Genomic DNA, 6,521 nt, shown 5'->3' on the forward strand with positions numbered 1-6,521 from the left:
AGAGAGCTGTTGCTCTTCTTTTCTTCGATCTCCTGTTGGGTTTGTAGGTGTTCAGAATGGTTTGATCCCTATCCAGCTGAATTCCTGAGAGGAGATGAAATCTAGGTCTCCTACTCCTCCGCCATCTTGCTCCGCCCCCTATTCAGCTGATTTTAAAGATAAACATTTTTCTCTTTTCATTGAGTTTAAGGGAAAGAGGATCCACTGTATTTAACAACATTAAATGTGCACTATTACAAAATTACATAAGTAGTTCTCAAGCTCTGCTTATATAGGGCTGATTGGTTTCACTATAAATTCATACTCTCCAAATGCAGCAGGCCTTCATAGTTAGATGATAACCTTTTATTTGCCCCTAAGTGACTCACTGCTACATTTCCACAAGGCATATTCCAAGTCTTCATTATTCTACTCATGGTCTCAATCTGCCCACCTGTCTTTTGACTTTATTTAGAAGATGATGGTCAAATTATTCTCTTTCCACCTCAAAACCCCTACGCTTTTGTCTCAAGAGTCCTTCCTCTGCCTTCATCCAGTATCCTCCCATCTTCTTGAAGATTCCATTCCGTCTGTTTAGACTCTCTCTTCCATTTTCAATCTCTCTTCCTTTCTATGGATTCTTCTCTGGTGATAAAGTAGGCTCAAGTCTTCTTACGCTAAAAACATTACTTTCTCTATAGTATGCCACTTCTTTGATGCATCAAATTCTTTCCTCCTTTGCCACCCAATTTATTTAAACGGAAGTGTGTCTTCACTGCTTTCCATATGCATCATCCCTGACTCTTTATTTTTAATTTTTTTAGAGAGATTTTATTTATTTATTTGTCAGAGAGAGAGAGAGCACAAGCAGAGGGAGTGGCAGGCAGAGAGAGAAGCAGGCTCCTCACTGGGCAAGGAGGAGCCGGATGCGGGACTTGATCCCAGGACTCTGGGATCATGACCTGATTGGAAGGCACACACTTAACGGACTGAGCCACCCAGGCGCCCCACCCCTGACTCTTTAACCCCTAGCAGCCTGGCTGCCACTCCCATTTACCTCGAAGATAATTCAGGAAAGCCAGGAATTAAATCCAATGACTTTTCCTTTGTTGTACCCTCAGCCCTATGGGATGTGCTGTATGAATGATGTATGAATGGTGGTGGCTTCCTCACCTTTCCCAGCTTCCATGACACCATATGACTCGCACCATTTTGCTCCAGCTGCCCCTTGTTTAATATTGTTCTTATCCTCTTCTTTCTCTTTTCCCCTCCAACATATAGACATGCCTCGAGGATCCTTACCTTACCTTTTGCTTTGTTTCATTCCATTTTCTTCACTAGCATTCCTGAGGCATCAAAATCACTCCTAAGTAGGTGACTCACAAATCTCTCTTTGTAGCTCTCTGGAAAACCTACACCTGTATTCTAGTCCCTTCACTTGGACGAATCTGTCATGCCCAGAATAAAACCTCTTTTTTTTCTCCTCTTCCTCATCCTCCTCTGAACCTCCTCGCTTACAACAACCCAATCACTGTCTCAGCTGAGCCCAAAAAGGACTTTTGACTTCCCTGCTCAGCGTTCAGATTATTCCTACACCCTGTCTGAATGTCGGAGTCTGTCTCTTCCTCTTCACTCCCGCTGTCTCATTTCCTCTTACTCCTAATTTGATGATAGACTCTATCTGGCCTCTCTATTACCAGTCTTTTCTCTTTGCATTATGCCCAACACAATGCTACAGAGGTATTGCACAGTTCTGACCATGTCAACCCTCTCCCTCAGAAACCTCCCATGGCTCCCTGGTGCTTAGTGCAATGAAATCCGTACACAAGCTCTCCATAACCTTGGACAAACCTCTCTTTCTCCCCTTACCTCTCATTACATCCCTTGGTGTTCCCCGTGCCTCGGCCAAACCACACCATTCTTTGGGCAAGCACACCCCTTCCCATCACCAAGTCTCTGCTCCTCATTCCTCTTCGAGTATGCCTTTCCTTCCCTGCCAGCCCAAACATCACCCGTATAAATCGCAGCTCAAATGCTACCTCTTCCATGTAACCTTCCCCAACTCTTCCACTGGAAGTCATTGTTACATCTTATGAACACCCACAGCACTGAAGGAATATAGCATTTTGGGCAATGTGGCCATTTTGGGCAACATGGCCACTATTTTTATAGTCAGTTACAGGTACGCCCAGTCTCTCCTTCCAGGCCATGAACCTCCTCTGAGCAGGATCTAAGTCTTCTTATTCTTCACATCTCTGGCCTTCTCAATCTCCCAAACTCTATCCAAAGGTACACAGAGCCTGAGAGGTAGTAGGCAATTAAATATTTGTGAGTTAATGATTTTAACCCAAAGGGTTAACTTTGGCTTCTAGTCCTTGAAATTCTCTCAATTTTAGCAACAACTACTTTTTCCTTGTAGGATACAAGTCTCATCTCCCCATGGTACCATAGTTTATTCCTTTCAGCTCCACAGGCCAATTTTCAAATGTCTTTTACTTCCAAGTTTTCTGAAAAACTAACTTCCTTAAGAGACTCAGTAATAGAAAAGAAAAGCATTAATGGCACTTTAAGTGAAGAAAATGCATCCACACAAGGTACAACTTGTTTACCAGACTGAATTATAGGAGTTAAGCTGTATTATTAAATTTACTAGTCCAGGGCGCCTGGGTGGCTCAGTTGGTTAAGCGACTGCCTTCGGCTCAGGTCATGATCCTGGAGTCCCAGGATTGAGTCCCACATCGGGCTCCCTGCTCAGCGGGGAGTCTGCTTCTCCCTCTGACCCTCCTCCCTCTTGTGCTCTCTCTCATTCTCTCTCTCGCAAAAAAAAAAAAAAAAAAAATTTACTAGTCCAATCTTTGGAAAAGCCAGACATTTTATTTTTTAAATCATCACATTTACACTAGAAAGGAAATCACTAATTCCTGAGTCATCAACTGTGTTGTTGTGTAATTATTCTTCTTCTAAACAGTGTATTTACCTTGTCAATTTCTAATATCCTTAAACTTTCATGTAAGACATTTACATCTCTGGATTTTACTTGCAAACATAAACAACTTAAAAACAACTTAAAAAAAAAAAAAAACCTGAACATCTTCAAATGACTTTTAAATTCCATAAGTACTTTTCCCAGAAAGACATTGGCAGAACTAATAGGGAGTAAAGAACTAAGATTCAAAATTCATTTTTATAAATGTATCCTTATATCTTGGAGGATATCCAACAACCTCACATTAAAATTTTAGAAGGCTTGACTGAAGGACATGGGGAAATTTAATGTTCACAGTTTCAAGAGCACCTGGTCTATGTATCATCATTAATTAAGAGAAGATAAACAGGAAGAAAAAAACATATGCACACAGCACTAGTTTTATTATTTTCAATGTAATAGCATTATCATGCAACCTTTGGCAAAACAAAACAAAATTTTTTAAAAAAGAAAAAGAGAAAAAACCTTCTGAGGCCAACGTGGTATATATTTACTTATATAGCCATGACTGCTACAGGCTTTTCAAAGAGGATCGGGGCCGCCAGTTTGGATTCTGACAGCAATGCAGCAGAATTTAAGGTGTTGTGATTTAAATATGTTCTAAGCAGGCCAATCTCGTCACACAACATTTTAATAAAGAAGTATCAAGATATTAAGTGTAGAGGTGCATTAATTCCTACAAATACCGCAGGAGAAATACAGGCACTGGGGAGCCAAAATGCAGTGGACACACACATGAGTATGCTATCTGCCTATCTCTACCCAACCCCACATAAGCCTATCTTTATCACGCAGAGACAATTAAACAGCTATAGACTCTGGATGCAATTCTGTGTCCTGGCTCCCACTGGGTGAGTTATTGCCAGCCTGATATTTTTCAGATTCTCTATTAGCAGGCTACATCGGCTAGGAAAGCAGACTTCACCACACCAGGACCCCATCACCATGGGTCTTAGGAGATTTCAGTTCGTGCATGATCCATGGCACCCCCTAGCCATTGTGAGAGCTGGGAGAGTGGATGACACCAGCAGTAGAAATAAAGTATCCCTTTTCCTTAGGAAAACGTCCTGTGTGACGCGGACCAACGGGGTACGAAACATTTCTCAGTACGATCTTTTTCTTCTTTTTAAATACTCCCCCTGACACCATCTTTTTGTATACACCTCCAGAGTTCATTCTACAAGAACCAACATAAAGAGCAGCCATTCTTCAGCCCTAAGGTTTCCAGTGTTGGAATGTGGAAGGAGAAGGTCTAGTTGACATTCAAAGTTGTGGGGACTGAGAGACCAATGTGGCCATTAAAGACCCTGCTCCTTCAGGTCAGACAAGAGATAAACAATAGAAACTGCAGAGTCAGGGCATCTAAGACCCTTACAGAGCAGCGGCTGAGGAGAGAAGTGTCAGGATAGAAGCTCCCTTCAAACCCAGCGAGGCTAGCAAGCCCAGAAGGGGTAACCATGATCCCATTTCCCTGCCATGCGCCCAAAGCCACATGCACACTTCCACATCCCCATGTCAAGAAGCCAGAGAAAGGGGAAGTGAAAATCCCATCCACACGCAAGAGCAGAACACAGACTGTACTCAGAGTTGCAGGGTCAAAATAACACTCTCCCATAGTCAGCGGGTGGCAGCAAGTCAGGGCACCCGCACATCTCTGCGTTTGGAGCGCAGCTAGGGGAGCGTGGAGGCAATCACACGAGTACACACACATACACACACTCACACACATGGGATTTTACAAATCCGCACCTACCCCACCGCCTCTCTCCACACACACACCAAATGCATCCTGCCCACCTCATCGTTGCCATCACCACACTCTTTCTCAGGGAGAGTCAGCCAAGGGATGAGAGATCCTAGCGGGGATTCCTGGAAATGTCATTCTCCAACACCTTCGGTCCGCCACCCCCATCCCCTTGGCTGTACCTTTTACACACACACACACATACACACACACACTCCTTCCATGACTGTCATCAGGCACGCCCGCTGCCTCCAAAACCCCGCATCTCAGCGCGCACCGGACACCAGGCGTCCCTGCCTTCAGCGCCCCCTTCCCCCGCCCCGTTGGCTCGATGGCTAAAGGCACTGCCCCTGGATGTCGCCGGCTGTCCCCGCTCATCCGCATTATTGTTCCATGCAGCCCCTCTCGCGCCCGGGGGCATCCCCCCGGCAAGGACCGGGGCTCCGTCGGGGGCAGCATCAGCGCCGGGCAGCCCCCCCCCCCCCACTCACCCACCCTTCCCTGGCGGTGGTACCTTGCCTGACAGCTGGGTCCGCGGGCCCGCGGGAGCAGGCGGCGCTAATGACAGCGCTGGTGCCAAGCCTGGGAATAAAGCTCCGCTCCAGCCGCTCCTACCTCCAGCGCCACCATCTTCTCCCGCCGCCGCCGGGACCGCAGCCGCCCTCGCCCAGCTCCGGCTAGGGCTCGGCAGCCGCCGCTCGGGCCCCTCCGGTCCGCGGCCCCACCCCCTTCTGCCCGCCCCTCGTGACGCGCGCCAGGGCCGAGCCGGGCCGGCCTGCGCGGGAGGGCGCCCGGGAGGGGCGGGGGGGAGCGCGCGCGCACACGCTGGCGCTAGTAGCGCCCCTGCCTCCCACGCCCACCCGCGCGCACGCGCGCCGCGCGAGCCCGAGGCAGCGGGGCGGTGTCCCCCGGCGGTCGCCCGCCCCCAGCGCGCCAGCCCCGGCGTGGGTGGGCGTGCGAGGCGCGGGCACGTCCCGCCGCCGGTTGCGCCCCGGCCGGGAAGGCGAATCCCGGCGTGCGCGGGCCGGGCGCACGGAGCGGTCAGTGAGGTGCATAGCGGAGGGGCCTGACGAGGACCTCCACCCAGGGGCTCCCGGTTTCCTTAAGCAGCAGCTGTGGCCAACCTCTGCGCGCAGGACCGGGCCGCGGCGCAGGACCGCGCAGGACCGGGAAGCCGGGCAGCCGCGTCGGCTCCTGCGGTGTGTTGTCTTCCTGAGTTACTCCTGAGCTTTCCCGCTTCCCAGCCCCGGGAATACCGCCTGCACTTTTCAGCCCGGCGGCCGCACAGCCCCCCTCAGAGAAGCCGCTTGATGGTGGCTCTGGGGCGCGCTGCAGTCCCGCGTTTGCGCCGCTAGAGGGAGAGCCTCTCGGGTTTGGGCCCCCGCGAAGCCGGCCGCGTTTGCAACCCTCCAGGGAAACTGCCGGGTCCTGAGGGCGAGGCAAAAAGCCTCGGTTTATGATGCTGGGAAAGGCCCGGCTGGGTTTTCCGCCCGCTTCTCGATTCTGGTTGGTCAGAACTTGAAGTGTATTTGAGGCTGGCTTAGGGCATCAGCCCCAGATGTGGCCGGGAGGGGGGGGACCTTTGCAGCTGGGAGCAGGTGGCCGGTGCTGTGCGTTAACGAAAAGCCGTGGGCAGGACAGGCCTCGGGAGATCTGGGTCCTGGCGCCAGCCTCACCTGTAATTGGCGGGGTGTTATGAACCAAGCCATTCCCCCTCTTCGGGACAGATTTCTCAGTAATGATAAGTTATATTTGCACAAAGCCTTATGGTTTGCAAAGCCTTCTTCATACACATTCACATCTAGTAAGACG

The 6,521-nt window shown here is 49.7% G+C and overlaps 1 protein-coding gene across 4 annotated transcripts in view; it reads right to left on the reverse strand.

Moving 5' to 3' along the window:
- APBA1 (amyloid beta precursor protein binding family A member 1) overlaps nucleotides 1-5,441 on the reverse strand; it is a 190,935-nt gene extending 185,494 nt beyond the window's left edge. For 3 of the 4 annotated variants that reach the window (XM_081802828.1, XM_081802825.1, XM_081802826.1), the window contains exon 1: nucleotides 5,224-5,441. The gene's annotated coding sequence lies outside the window, so the exon portion shown is untranslated. The remainder of the gene's footprint in view (nucleotides 1-5,223) is intronic. The other variant, XM_081802827.1, reaches the window with a different exon arrangement.
- Nucleotides 5,442-6,521: the final 1,080 nt, after the last annotated feature.

Source organism: Leptonychotes weddellii, chromosome 14 (assembly GCF_054177405.1).
Source record: "Leptonychotes weddellii isolate Sample4059 chromosome 14, ASM5417740v2, whole genome shotgun sequence".
Lineage (NCBI taxonomy): Eukaryota > Metazoa > Chordata > Mammalia > Carnivora > Phocidae > Leptonychotes > Leptonychotes weddellii.